This window comes from Vicugna pacos, unplaced genomic scaffold, assembly GCF_048564905.1.
Source record: "Vicugna pacos unplaced genomic scaffold, VicPac4 scaffold_21, whole genome shotgun sequence".
Classification (NCBI taxonomy): domain Eukaryota; kingdom Metazoa; phylum Chordata; class Mammalia; order Artiodactyla; family Camelidae; genus Vicugna; species Vicugna pacos.
Window position 1 is genome coordinate 12,928,774 of NW_027328742.1, and position 15,186 is coordinate 12,943,959.

Here is a 15,186-nt window from a genome sequence, read left to right on the forward strand (position 1 = left end):
TCATGCGTTATAGAACCAGGGTGTCTTGTTTACAAAGTGCTTCTTTTGTCCTTACACTGTTCTTCCCTATTGAATTGTATAGTAGCTTTGTCTGTTCATTGAAAACAAAAATAACAAATTTCCTCAAAATTATCCAAGAGAAACAGTTAATTTCTTCCTCTTTTACTGAGCCATGGGTCTCATCAGACATTTAAACTTTCTATTTTATTTAGTTAAAAATGTTCTGAAGATCACTTTGCTCATGGCCTCCCTCACATCTTTGTTCCTGAGGCTGTAGATCACGGGATTCAACATGGGAATCACCGTGGTTTAAAACACAGCTATCATTTTCCCCTGCTCTGCGGACTCCTCGGTGGGACGTCTGAAATAGATGAAAATAAGAGTTCCATAAAATATGATGACCACTGTTAAATGGGAGCCACAGGTGGAAAAGGCCTTCCGCCTCCCATCTGCAGAGTGCATTCACAGAATGGCAATGGGAATAAACAGGTAAGATATGATCACTACAGTTAGAGAATAAGTGAAGTTAACGCCTGCAAGTATGATCATCGAATATTCCTTAACAAAGGTCCCAGCACAGGCCATCTTGGTGAAAGCTGGGTCTGCACAGAAGTGGTTGATCTCAACTTTTCCACAGAAGTACAAGCCATGCGTCAATAATGTGGCTGCCAGACTCATCAGAAAACCATATATGTAAGGGAAAAAAATCAGTCGCATACAGACAAGCCTTGACATTTTGCTGCCATAGAGCAGAGGCTTGCCAATTGCCATGTACTTGTCAAAGGCCATCACAGCGAGAATAAAAATCTCTATGCAGACAAGGGCTATAATGAAGAAACACTGTACAAAGCAACCAGCGTAAGAAATAGTTTTTGTCTCTGATAACAGGTTTTCCAAAATTTTAGGGGTGACATTGGAAGAAAACCACACATCCACAAATGACAGATGACTTAGAAAAAAGTACATGGGGCTGCTGAGCTGTGGACTGACCTTAATTAACACGATCATGCCAATATCACCCACCACAGTGATGATGTAGAGCACCAGGAAAATGATGAGGAAGACGATTTGCCATTCCTGACGACTGGTGAGTCCCAAGAGAATAAATACTGTCACATCGGTGAAATTGAGCATTTTCTCAGTTCTGGGTCAATATTAGCTACAAATCCCTGTGATAACTACAAGGAAATAAATTTCAAAATCACATAGTGACCATGTATTAATTTACATTTTTATCCATGCCTTTTTTCATTTTTTTCTTTATTAAACATCTATGACTGCATTTTGCTACTGTTTTCAGCAAATCATTTCTGAGCACTTGCTAACATAACGTGCTCTCAGAATGCTACCTGGTTGGATAAATACAGAGCCCCACTTACATAACAGGTGTACAAAACTTGATTGAAACACGCTAGTACATGATAGTGAATTTGCCAAATTTCCAAGACCACTTCTTCAACATCCCTTGTTTCCAACACTGGCTTGTTTGCTATTTTCATATTTTGAATCTATTTTGGAGGGCTATAGTTCTCTTTTTATCATCACTCAAAATTACTATTTTATCTCTGTTTCATTATAGGCATATTCTCCATGATTAGAGAAGGAAGTCACTTAATCAAATAATTCACCAGCCCTAAATGTCAGATAAAAATTATTTTTAATCTAACCTCATCCTTGGATTCATTTAAAGAGGGATGAACTGATCACAGCAGTCATCAAAATATAGGTGTAAGCCATTTATACACATTTCTACATTGTGCACAGTACCTGGACACAGACTCTTGGCATCTCTAATGTGTAATTGTAATCTACTAGACATCATCCGCTCTTACGTTCTGGAGAGTCAAACAGAAGTAAGACAAGGAGATCAATGTCTATTTAGAGTGGTGTTGGTGTCAATGGTCTTTCTAAAACCATGGTGTACTCTTATAGAGTTATGCTGGAGGCAGAAAATGGGGAATGTTTGCCTTTTCTTTGGTGATCAATGGAGTTCTTCCTGGATATAGGTTGTATCATAGGAACATTTTTCTAGAACAATATTTCCAAAATTATTTTCCTATAGAAACACTATAGGTATTGTGGAGAAAAATCCACAAGGGTTCACTCATCAGATAATGAGAAATTTTTGTATCTTCTGCAAACTCTTAGAGACACATGACTTATCTAGTAAAGGTAAACTTTGAGAAGCTGTGTGGGAAAGAATTCTATTATACTTAGTCTAGCTGGCATTTTCCTAGCTTAAAAATGAAGGAAAGGAGAGAGAATAATAAAGCAAAAAGAGATACACAGAGAGAGAGAGTTCCTCAAATTCAGCAAACATTAAAATTCTTTGGAACACAGAGAATAATTCTACCAAAAAAGATTCCTGAGAGAACTTTGTAACAGGGCGATGAGTTTGTTGGAGTTAGGACTGTGCCATGCTCTCCAAGGTCTAAATGTCATTTGATTATTCCCAGAACCCTTGTTTTTACCTCCAGGATTATACTTTGTGCAACTACCCTCTGATGCGTATCCAAAGTTATCTTAGAGTTACGACCAAGAAAGATCACAGCAGGTAAGAAGATGACCTCATTGTCAGAGTGAAAATAAATAGACTCTTATTCACAAAAGTAATCCACTGCCTTCTACTCACCCCTTTTGTAAAGAAAAGGTTTTCATGAGGAAGGAGAATGCTATGAACGCAAGTAAATTAGACTGACAAATGACTCCTGGGTCTTAGGCTAATTAGTAAAAAATTGAAGCATTAACTCATGGCTTAAAAATATTAGGAATAATAAGAGTTAAAATTGGAAAAGATAAAACCCTTTGTTTTGTGATGTAAAGAATACCATTCTTTCTGTATAATTTTGGTTTCTTCTCCCCATCCACCCACCTCCCCATCCCAAGGCCTCGTGTCACCTTTATGGAACTCATTCTCCCCTCGAAGAGTTTTTGATGGTCAATTTGACGTGACCATTTGGATTTAAGAATACGTAGTTAGACACAGACACATTAAATCTTAGAGAACACATGTGATCACTTTGGATTATAGTTTGGCATCAATCTATGCCTAAAGCAGAGTTTCATTAAAATTATATTAAAGATTAAATCAAGTGCTTGGTTTGCTATTGCTCAGCTTATGATTCATAGTATGTGTATTAATAAATTTACTAAAATTATTTATCTACCAATTTATCATTCATGTTATAAAACTTATGTTATCTCCTTAAAGGAATATATTTGTGAGTCTTTAGGAAATAAAAGGTGACTTCAAATCACTAGGTGGAAAGTAGTAATATGGAAGTATTTTTTTGTTTTGGGGCATTTTTTTATTCCAAAGTTTCTCAGATATGTTCAGTAACCACGTGTGGCACTTATAAAGCTAAAAAACTAATGCAAACAAAATTATAAACCAGTTGCATTACGACAGGCAATTGAGTGAATATGGTGATGGTGTGGTTTGTTCTTGACAGTGTGGAGCAAGTGTGTCACAATCCGCTTCTATATTCATATATATCACCTGTGACAACCCAAATCTTCACATCTTTTTATTTTTTGAACTTCCGTGGAATCATTCTGACATAAAGATAAATTGTTTTTTAACTATTTTGTTAAATATTGATGCCTACTCAAATTAAAACCTTGCTGTTCAACTTCGTTTTTAACCCTCAAAAAACCGTTTTCATAGATTTGAGAAAAAAGAAAAAACAGGTAATACCAAGTAGGAAGACAAGTTGATTAAATATTCTCCCTCTCTGCTGGTTGTACACTTTTCTAGTGTGTTGCTATGTGCTCAGCTTTAGAGCGGAGCCTAGAAAGTCTGGAAAGGAGAGCAAACATATTATGAGTACAGTCAGCCCTCTTGCAGGTTCCACATCCATGGATACAATGAACCTTGAATGGAAAATATATATTTTTTTAATCCAGAAAGTTCCAAAAGCCAAAACTTGAATTTGCCAGGCTATGGCAACTATTTACAAAACATTTGCATCGCATTGGGTGTTAGACATAATCTAGACATGATTTAAAGTATATGAGAGGGTGTGCATCAGTTATATGCAAAAACTACACCTTTCCATAGAAGGGACTTGATCATCTGCAGATTTCGGTAACCTGGGAGGCAGCGGGGGTCCTGGAACGCACCCGTCAGATACTGATGGAGGACTGTATCTGTCCTGAATGTGCTGTAGGATCATATCGAGCTGCCTGTGTACACGTTCAGTCCATGGGAACAGGAACAGGAAAAAAGATCACAGATCTATCTGTAACCTGCCCAAACTATGCTAATTCATTTGTAAAAATGTAAAAAAGAATATATTAACTTTTGAAAAGATGAATTCCCTAAACAAGAAAAAATGGATTTTTTAAGATTCACAGGTTCATAGACAAAGAGAAATTAATGGAAGATCTGCTTAAGACAGCATCACAAAAGACAGGAGAAATACAAAGATGAAGGAGAGAGTCTGTGCCTGGAACAGGGTGACTAGCCTTTCCACAGATCGTGCTGATGCCGAGTCAGCAGTGTGCCTGGGCTGCCCGTGGTTTTCACACTCTTGCATTTATCAAAGATTAGCAATAGAGGAATTCTTGTTTGAAAACCAGATCTAATTACAGGCAACCAAGGGTGCCTGAGAAAAAAAAAGATATAAAAAAGTGGTGTTGTTAGTACTTTGCAAAAATTAAATCCATGTAAACTTGCATGGTGATTAGCCAGGTGATACAGAGTGATGATGAGCTCACAGCAAAGTGGAATGATCAGCTCTGATCTTAGTGAGTGTGAGGTCTGGGGAAGAATGGAGGGTCTGGGGAACTGAGAAGCACTTACAGGATTTTCCTCGCCATCTCCAGGCAAAGCAGATGTACCCAAACAGCCATGTTGCTGCATTTTGTATTTCAAATTAAGTTACACATGAATGTGGATTCTTTCTCCTTCAGGTTCAGGCATGAGAAATTATAAAATATTTCATTCTGTTGCTTTGTCAGACATTGGCTCCATGACTTATTTAAGAACTTGGACAGGATTACTCATGTTTTGTTTATAATTTCACTATACTAATATGATGTAACAATAATAACAGTATTAAGTTCTTTGTGTGTTTGTGAATATGAAAAGATTTATTACACACTAACACATAATAAATATTCAAGGCACAATTATTATTAAATATTAAATGCACTCCTGGAAACTGTAGCTTCCATTAATAGTTTGCAATAATCAAATAATGAAATCTGCATAGAATATTTCTTTCTGTTTCTCTCTCTGAACACACACAAATACAAATCTACACATAGATAACATTTATGAAATAATTAATGTTAATTCATGTTAATGTTAGTGATAAAGAATAAATGTAAATAAAATTCAAGATGCAACCTTCATTTTCCAGTTCCAGATCAATGCATTTGTGTGCCAACCTCAGAATGAAAATAAGTGTTCCCAGAAAGGATGCAGAATTGAACATTGGAGGCTGTAGAAGAGATGGCAAACAACATGAACCAGGCAAAAGAGAAACTGGAAGGACACAGAAGTTTTCCTTAAATGTTTACATTAGAAAAAAGAAGCAATTAAGAGGCTTTCACCAGAAATGACCCTGGGGAAAGTGCATCTCCAGAGGACCACATACTGATGAGATTTGTGGTTTTTATTTTATTTTATTTTTTTACAATTTGCACAATTTTATTTTTCCCCAAACTCAAACTCAAGTTATTTTGAAGGTGTCCTGGGATCAAATGACATGATTTGCTTTGAGTTTGTATCACACTAAACCTGGTGATGGTGTCACTTAACTTGCATAAGCCAGTCCTGTGTTCTGTATTTCATGATCTTGTGACTCCACTTTTCCAGTGAAAGATGAAACAAGTATGAGTCCCTGAAACTAAAATTATGACTTAGCACACAACTGTGTGGCTCAGCTCTAAACCACCTGCAGAGGTTTTTTGCTCAGTTATCATCTCAAAGAAATCTACCTTTATTCCCATGACTAAATTAGAAGCACTCTTTTGCTCCTTTATATCATGATATTTTTTCCAGATTTCACCATAACATATCTAACATACTATATGACTTATTTATATATTATGCTAATTGTTTACATATGTCTCACACCCCTAGACTCATGAGATCAAGAATTTCTTTTTCTGTTTTGCTCATTGATAACAAATAACTAAAACAGTGCCTGGTACATAATAGGCACTCAGCTAATATTTGTTAGATGAATGAGTCATTAATTAATTAAAGAACAGATTAGAATGATGGGGAATGAACTAAGAGAAATAGAAACAAGTTGATGTATAATATTACTGGCATTTAAAATTATCAGGGATAAGAAGATTATTAAAAAAACAAGTGGCAATTAATATTTTATGAAAATTAGTATTAGTTTCTTGCTTCAGACCAAATGCAAAAAATAAATTCTAAATCATTTAAATTAAGCATAAGTATGCTAATATATGTATCCATTGCATGAGCTGTTATGTGAATGGTTATACAGTTTATTTATTTATTTAAAACATTTTATTTTTATATTTTATTTATTTGTTATTATATTTTAAATTGTTTTATTCTGGCAGTGAGGGGGTGGTAATTAAGTTTACTTACTTTTTTTTGAGGAGATACTGGGGATTGAACCCAGAACCTCATGCATGCTAAGCACGTGCTCTACCACTTGAGCTATACCCTCCCCCCATATGGTTTGTTTATAATTGTTAAAATAACACAGCTGGCCATAACAACCTTTAAAATCTCTTGGTTTTCAAGTGGACTAAGTTTTACAATCTGTGGTCAGGAGAGAGCTAAGTAGAGAAAGTAGTTCTGTTGTGGGCGAAGTAGGCTGTTTGGTGTTATACACTAAATGTAGTGGGCAGGGAAATAATGTAGTATGACACTGTGTATAATACAACATAAAGTGTAATAAATGACATCATTATGTTGGTTAATTCATGTTACAACTAGTCTGATCCTTTGGAAAATCCTAAGTAGCAACTCCTGCAAAGTCCTGATCAGGTTGACTATTCTGAAACACATGCACCCACACAAACACACACACACACGTACAAACAGAAATATCCATACATGTACATGTGGATGGATGTGTAACAGGTGTATATATATGTATATACACATATACAATGCATGCATGATTTTGCTTTATTTGTGAAAATCCTGCTTTATTTTTTAAATTTCTTGAGAAAATATTGTTAAATAAAAGAAAATGAACAGGACTTCAATCTTGACAAGAAATGTTACAGATTTTGTGCATTTACAATCAAAATCAGCAATTTGTGCCTCAAATTGTTCTCATCTTTTAAGTAAAAGTATTTTGAAACAGAGGCAACAATATTGTTAAAAAAAACCCCACAATTCAGGGCATCTGTTATATTGATGATTTGTTAATTTTAAAAATAGATATAAAATGGATGATGTTACAAATGCATGTGCTAGAACCAATGAGGGTTCAGCTGGTTTCTACTACCACCAAACCCCAAAACACTTCAATAATAAAGGAAAGAAAGAAAAAGTAAATATATATCTACACTTTCCCCAATAGGTTTATGGAAATACAATCCAAAACTAACCAATGAGATTGTGTTACTACCTTCTGATAGTCATTATAAGGTAAGATACAAATAGGATTTAAATACATATGTTTACATATAAATGAGGTTTATTTAATTAATTAGCATACATTTGAAAAGGTAATCTCATATAGCATACAGTTAAATTCGTTAGCATTTCTTACATGGAGCTTATAACATATTCTGCAGAAGTTATTCCACTGTCAGTGTTGTTGTCTACAATGACTACTAGTGAAATAATAGTCAATTTCAGTATTTAAAAATAACAACATACATCCTGAACCACCACCTCGTTTAGATGCAAGAAGGGACCATTACAGTTCTTCTAAGAACAGAATTGAAAGAGTGGACTTGTAAAATACTGAAAAGCCATAACAAACACTTCCAGCTACAAAATGACCTGCTGACTCTGACACTGTGTGGGAAAGGATGCTATTGTCAGCATGCTTTCATATCGTCATGTGTTATAGACCCAGGGAGTCCTGTTTACAATGTGCTGCTTTTATCCTTACACCTTATTCCTTATTCAACTGTACAGTATCTTTGTCTGTTCATTGAAAACAAAAATAACAACTTATCCTCAACGTTATCCAAGAGAAATAGTTAATTCTAACCCTTCTACTGAACCATGGGTTTCGTCATATATTTTGTTTCTATTTTATTTCATTAAGTATGTCTTACTGATCGCTTTGCTCATGGCCTCCTTCATATCTTTGTTCCTGAGGCTGTAGATCATGGGATTCAACATGGGAATCACCATGGTATAAAACACAGCCACCATTTTCCCCTGCTCCACGGACTCTTCAGTTGAACTTCTGAGGTACATGAAGAAGAGAGTTCCATAAAATATGGTGACAGCTGTCAAATGAGATCCGCACGTGGAGAAGGCTTTCTTTTTTCCTTCTGTTGAGTGCATTCTTAGGACGGCAATAAGGATAAATATGTAGGAGATGATAATGACTAGCAAAGAGTAAGAGAAGTTGATACCCGCCATTGTGCGCATGGTGTATTCTTTAATGAAGGTTCCTGCGCAGGCCATCTTGATGAGGGCTAGGTCTGCACAGTAGAAGTGGTTGATCTCAATGTTCCCACAGAAGTACAAGCCATGGGTCCACAATGTGGAGATGAAACTAATAAAGAAGCCATATACATAAGGGAAAGAGATCAGTCAAATACAGACAATCCTTGACATTCTGCTGCCATAGAGCAGAGGGTTGCCAATTGCCATGTACCTGTCAAAGGCCATCACAGTGAGGATGACTTCTACATGGATGAAGGCAATGAAGAAGAAACACTGCACTGTACAACCAGGGTAGGAAATAGTTTTGGTCTCAGACACCAAATTTTCCAACCTTTTGGGAGTGACATTAGAGGAGAATCACACATCTGCAAAAGACAAGTGACTGAGGAAAAAATACATGGGGCTGTTGAGCTGGGGACTGACCCTGATGGGTACGATCACACCAACGTTCCCAACCAGGGTGACAATGTAGACCAGTAAGAAGACCACAAAGAACAGGAGCTGTAATTCAGGATGACTAGTTAGTCCCAAGAGGATAAATTCTGTCACATCAGTAAAATTGAGCACTTTCTTGAATCTGATCCAGGCAGAGATGCACTTTGTCTAATAAAATAAACAGAAATAAAAAATACATATCTCAAATATAGTCATTCTTCATTTGTATTTTATCTTACCAATCCATTCTCTTTCAATTCCTCTGCAAGTTTTCTTTTTCTCTCTCCTCTCCTTTCCCCCATGTCTTTACTTAGCAGTATTTCTTTCCCTTATGCACATATATATACATAAGTTTTCTTTTACAGAGAAACTGGCAGAATAATATAAAATTATAGAATATAATGACATAACTTATTGCATCTAGTTTTACTTGTTTATAAAGAAAAAGTTTAGAGGAAGAATTTTTGTTCTTGCTCTCTCCTGGAAAGGGAAAGAATTTTTACTAATGGTCCCAACTTTTAGGAAGTGCATACTTTTTTATTCACTAGATTTATAGAGTTAGAAGGTCTATAAAATATGTAAGAAATTTATTCAAAGTCATAAGCAAAGAAATGCTGATCCATAATCAGATAGTTAAATGATACCTCCTTTCTTAACCTTGAAAGCTTGAGATGTTTTTATTTTAAAAAATGACCTAATAACACTGTATAAAATGGTTTAAAATAAAACAACTATCTTTATTGGAAAAAAAGAAAAGAAAAAAACCTCTTAAAGCATTACATTGATTCGGTGATTTTTTTTCTAATTTGGAAAATCAACATAAGAAAATGAATCCTTGTCAGCCATTGTCCATGTTGCAAAGAAGCCTAAAAGAGATAAATTGAAGCATCACCTCCATTTTTTTAAACTCTTCTCCTCCCTTGTGTCTTGAAGCATTAACACATTCTATTCCAGTCTCTTCCTTTTTTCTTAGAACTTTGAATAAATTAGGAAAAACAGAATACTAAATGAAGGACTGTGTTATTATTCTATAATTATTTACACTTTAATGAAAATTTTTAAATGTACCAGAAAGTGAAGGAAAATTTTTCAGGGTTTAGAGAAGAAGTTTCTTTTTTTTACTTTTTGACTGTATCAGATTAAGATGGCTGATCTGTCTGGATTCTGGTTCCTTCTAGCACATTCTTATATGCTAGTTTAAATATCTTGAGCTCATTTACCAGCAGTAAGATTTTACTTATGGTCCATTTATTTATGAGCCATGGGAGTGCACAGCTGATGGTTCTTCATGAAAATATCCTGTATTTGCCATCAAAGTACAAGTTAGAAAAACATCATCATCACTTTTATATTTACTTATTCATCCATTCATTCATGTAGTTAATTTCCAGAAAAATCACTGGTTCTTCTCTTATCTGTAATAAGCTGTTATGACCAACCTGTTTCTTGCCTATTTCTCTTCCTACCCATTATTAGTTGAGATCTGTCCTTCCTTTTTCATCCCCTAGAATTTGTCCCTATCTTAGCTTCCTTGTTATATCTGTGCCTCCCACTACTCATCTCTTGGTTGAAATTTACATAATAGATATCAGATGGTGATTGAAAAATGAGATAATATTCATCCTCCCCTGGAATGTTGGTAGTGACTAAAGTAAAGTACAAAGACCTGCACTCTAGGCTGCCTCTGCCGAAATGTCAAATATAAAGAGGTGTTACCTCATCTAACCATGAGTTGGTAAAGGAGGGGAATAGAGAGTGCTGTCAGATCTATTCAAATATCCTTTTTGTGCTGCAGGGAGGTCTGCATGATTCTTTTTGCCTCTTCTTCCAGATAATTAGCCATTTCCCACATATTTAGGTAAGAAATCTGTTTATACTCCCAGCCTCCTCTATACACTCTATACAGGCATTCTAAAGAAACATTTTCTACAACGTCATTGATTTATTTGATGATTAATAAACCTTATATATGTAATGAGAATTTTTTAAACTGTTTTTTCACTTTTATAGCAAATGTCATCAAGAAACATAAGCAAAAGGAAAACGGTATCAGGCTTTAAGAACTTAGTGAGAAGTGTATCAATGCGTAAGTCAAGCTACATGAGCCAAGTCTTCAGCTCCAAGGAGGCCTTCAATTTTAGCAGCCACTGAATGACAAATCTGCACAGGGGAGCAGAGTGAGATTCAAACACTTTGCCCTGTAATGTAATCTATCTATGTCTGCTACCAGTTCAGTCTGTGGTGGGAGAAATGTGACATAAACAGCTGCCACCCAATTTAGCCAGAAATTTCCTGGTCTAGGAATATTAAGTTTTGACTGAGAGAAACACCTCAGTCCTGGGAAAACCAAGATAATTGGCCACCCTAAGAAACGCTGGGCCCATGAGTTACAACTACCCGAGTCTTACAGGCTTCCTCAGGGAGCTAGTTGTAACAGGGCAGAGAATACTAGAAGATCACATGCAAGGAGAAGATGTTTCCTCAGGCTACCCCAATGTGAAACCCCAACCACTAGTCTGTAGAAGGTAGAATGAGGAAAAGAGGGTCTGGATTTTAAGGAGCACAAGGTCATTTATGAATGTTTTGAGGTCCAGTCTGCTTCTTTATCAAGAACTGTGTTTGAACATATGTTACTCGTATCTTATACATTCTAGTACTATATAAAAGTTTAATTTCATGACTTTATGTTTGTATATGAGGAAGAGAGAGAAGCAGACACAGAAAGACAGAGAGGGAGAGACTGAGACCAACACTTGCACTGAAGAGAAAATGTCTTTAGCACAGAAAACAGAAACACAAAGGTTTGATTGTCATGTAGTGACCATTTATGGGGAGAACTCTCATTGTTTGTTAGGTAGTATGGTGTATACTTTTGCCACTGAATGACTGCAATTCTTGGACAAGGGCATCAAACCAGAGCCCCCAACCACATCTGACCACCACTGCCACAGTGAGGCCTTTCTAATTACACCTCCTAACAACCCTTCCAGAACGTGCTCTTCCTATGGAGAATTACAAGGGCAACCTAGAAGGCTCACGCTCTGGACTGACTTTATGAAAATACACAGACTCTACCTGTGCATGAACCTACCTGTACATGAAGAAAAAATGTTCTTGGGAACATCTCATCTGGTGTCACCACTGCATGATTCAGAAGGCTTTGTAAGAGCTGGATTTCCCACTGTGGGGCTTTCTCACTGGAGAATATGGACAGAAAGCTGCAGAGATAATTAAAATGCTACAGATGGCAATACCTGTAATGGAAAATGAAACTCAAGAGCAAAATAACTCTCGGCAGAATTAGAGTTTTTTAAATTAGTTAATTAATTAAAGGGCTAAAAGGACTTGAGGTTTTGCTTTTCATCCTCTTTTTTTACAGTGTTTTCTCTGTATACTGATGACTGTGCTGCATTTGTGGGTGGGAGTGGTTCTTAGTTTCCCATGTGATAATAAACATGTCGATATTGCGTCAGCCACAACATATATTTCAAATAAACTGTACTTAGCACAATTCTTTGTATTAATGAAGAACATTCCTGCCATTTTTCAGTAAGAAAGAATTGTAAGCAATGACAGAATAAAAAAGGATGTCATATACACATGTAATGAGCCTCAGACGAGCTTCCCCTTGTCTGAAAGAATTAATGTACTTCTCTAAAACCCAACTTGATTCTTGCATTAGGGGTGACCGTTTTTTATTGCTGTTGTTTATATTTTGTTCTATTTCCTAACACTGTAAAAAATTCCGCATGCCACCCTGAATGCATCCGATCTTGTCTTAATAAATTATTTTATTTGATAGAAGATGATCTACAATAGCTATCCTTCTCATATCTATAGTTTCTACCCATTTTGGAGAGAAAATAAATTAATGTACTTGAGGAATACAATTTTAATTTTTACTGACTTATAATTGCAAATGCCATGGGTATAATTTTTAGCCCACAGTCTCTATATTGTAAGCTGTGCAGCTTTATTCCTCTAATTGAGCTTAATTCATATTTTAAGGCTCCATTTTCCAAAGTGGAAGAAAGTTAACTTGACTAATTCCTACTCTGCTTTCCACAGGGTTGTTGTATTCTAGAGGGTAAGTCTACCCACAAAGCATTAGAAAACACAGCATTCTTAACCTTGGTGTCATTGTCTTTAGACAGTGACATGCATTTATTTGTTTATTTGTTTATTTATCTATTTACTATGTGCCTGAAATCCAGGGAAAAAAATAATAAACTACCTGCTCTCATGGACCTCATATTCTAGTTTTATACCGATATTCTTACTGGATGCTTTCTCCATATTAGGAACTCTGCAACCTCTTAATTTTTTAATTTTATGTGCTTTTTATTCCTTTGAGAAACAGTGAACACTTTGGAGTTACCACATTCTGCTGGAGCACAGAAGCCTTTGGGAGACTGAGACCCTCCTCTCCAGCCAGACACATGTGACAATCATTGTTTGGGAGATTTGTTGCTTGTGGTTCAGTGAGAAAAAAAGAACACAGGCAATCCTTGTACTTGAATTCTAAAAATCTAATGGAATAAGTGTGATGCCTACCCTCTATTCCCAAATCTAACACAAAGAAATTGGAGTAAGGTCATAGATGTCTCTGTTTCTCTGGCAGACATAGCCTGAAAACTTCAAGCTCACTTTTTGTCTCTCCCCTTTCTCCAAAGATAAGATACTATTACAGATGTTAAAAACTCAGGTTTCACATTTATTTACTTATTTCTGAGTCCCCTTTACCCTGCCTCCTATGTATATAATATATAATTACATAATATTAGCTAACATTAACTGAATAAGCTTTTAAACAATAATAACTGAGAAGCAAGACTGTTTGGACCACCTATCAGTCAACACATTTTTAATAAATGTTCACAAACCCTGAAGACCACATTCCATTTCCTCATGATCATAACAATCACAGTATTGATAAATTGAGTTTCTATTGGCAAAATTGTTTTTAAGCAAAAGACTCACTTATTGAACTAATGCTTAGATTTTACTAACATTAACTTAAGAAGACAGTGATAATCATTATACATGAAATGCTGCTTAATGCATTCTTGCATATTTTATGAAACAGGTCTAGATGTGAGAGGAAACACCACAGGGCTGCCCAGTACTTAGACTACTGGGCACATCCCTCCACTGGGTTCTCCTTCTCTCACCCCATAGTAATTCAGCCTGTGACCCCAAAAACATATGTTTCTGGATCTAATATTTGAGGTTTTTCAGGCCAGCCAAGTAACCTGATTCTAACTCTTTCTTGTTTCTTGGGTTTCTGTAGGGCAGAGGACTGCAGATGGCCACATAGCAGTTGTACGCCATGATGGCCAGCATGTAGTGCTCTGTAAGGACCACAACCATGACAATACAGCACTGCACCAGACAGCCTGCCTATGAGATAGTCTTCCTCTCTGATGAGAAATTCCCTGACATTTTGGGAGTGACATTTGTGAAGAAACACAGATCTAGAACAGACAAACTTGAGAGGAAGAATTACATGGGCATGTGAAGTTGAGCATTAGTTCTGATTAAGACAATCATGTGCAGGTTTCCTATCACAATGACTATGTAAACCACAAGGAACAAGACAAAGAAAGCAACTCGCAATGGCTTGTCAGACCCAAGAGAATAAATTCTGTCACTTCAGTGTGATTTCTTCTGAACATGTCTTTGTCATATGTGAGGCATTGGTTGATTATCTGAGGAGAGATATAAAAGATTTTTTAAATCACTGAAACTGTGGTTAAAAATTGTGCCATGCTGGAAGTGAGGGGTATAGCTCAGTGGTAGACCTTATCCTGGGTTCAACCCCCAGTACCTCCTTTAAAGGGGAAAAAAATTGTACCAGGAAAATATTGTAAAAATATGCAAAAGATTTTAGTTATGGTATCTCAGTAGTGTTTCCATAATTAGACATCAATACATATGCCATACAGCAAGTCTAAAAGCTTTTCAACAAATGATCTGCATTCAGGTTGTGTTTGCAATTACACTGTGCCAGTAAGCTGGGGACTAAGGACAAAATTAAAAATTTAAGTATCTCAATACTTAGGGAAATAAAAAAAAATCTAGATAAGTTATATGTCAAAGAAATATCATAATCTAAATTTGGAAATGCTTGGAATTCTGTCTACATGCTGTCATATATACATATAGATACATAGGTT

General features: G+C 36.0%; 2 pseudogenes; both read right to left on the bottom strand.

Moving 5' to 3' along the window:
- Positions 1 to 204: 204 nt before the first annotated feature.
- On the bottom strand, positions 205 to 1,134 carry LOC140694375 (olfactory receptor 5M3-like; annotated as a pseudogene).
- A 7,078-nt stretch (positions 1,135 to 8,212) lies between these two features.
- On the bottom strand, positions 8,213 to 14,380 carry LOC140694347 (olfactory receptor 5M3-like; annotated as a pseudogene).
- Positions 14,381 to 15,186: the final 806 nt, after the last annotated feature.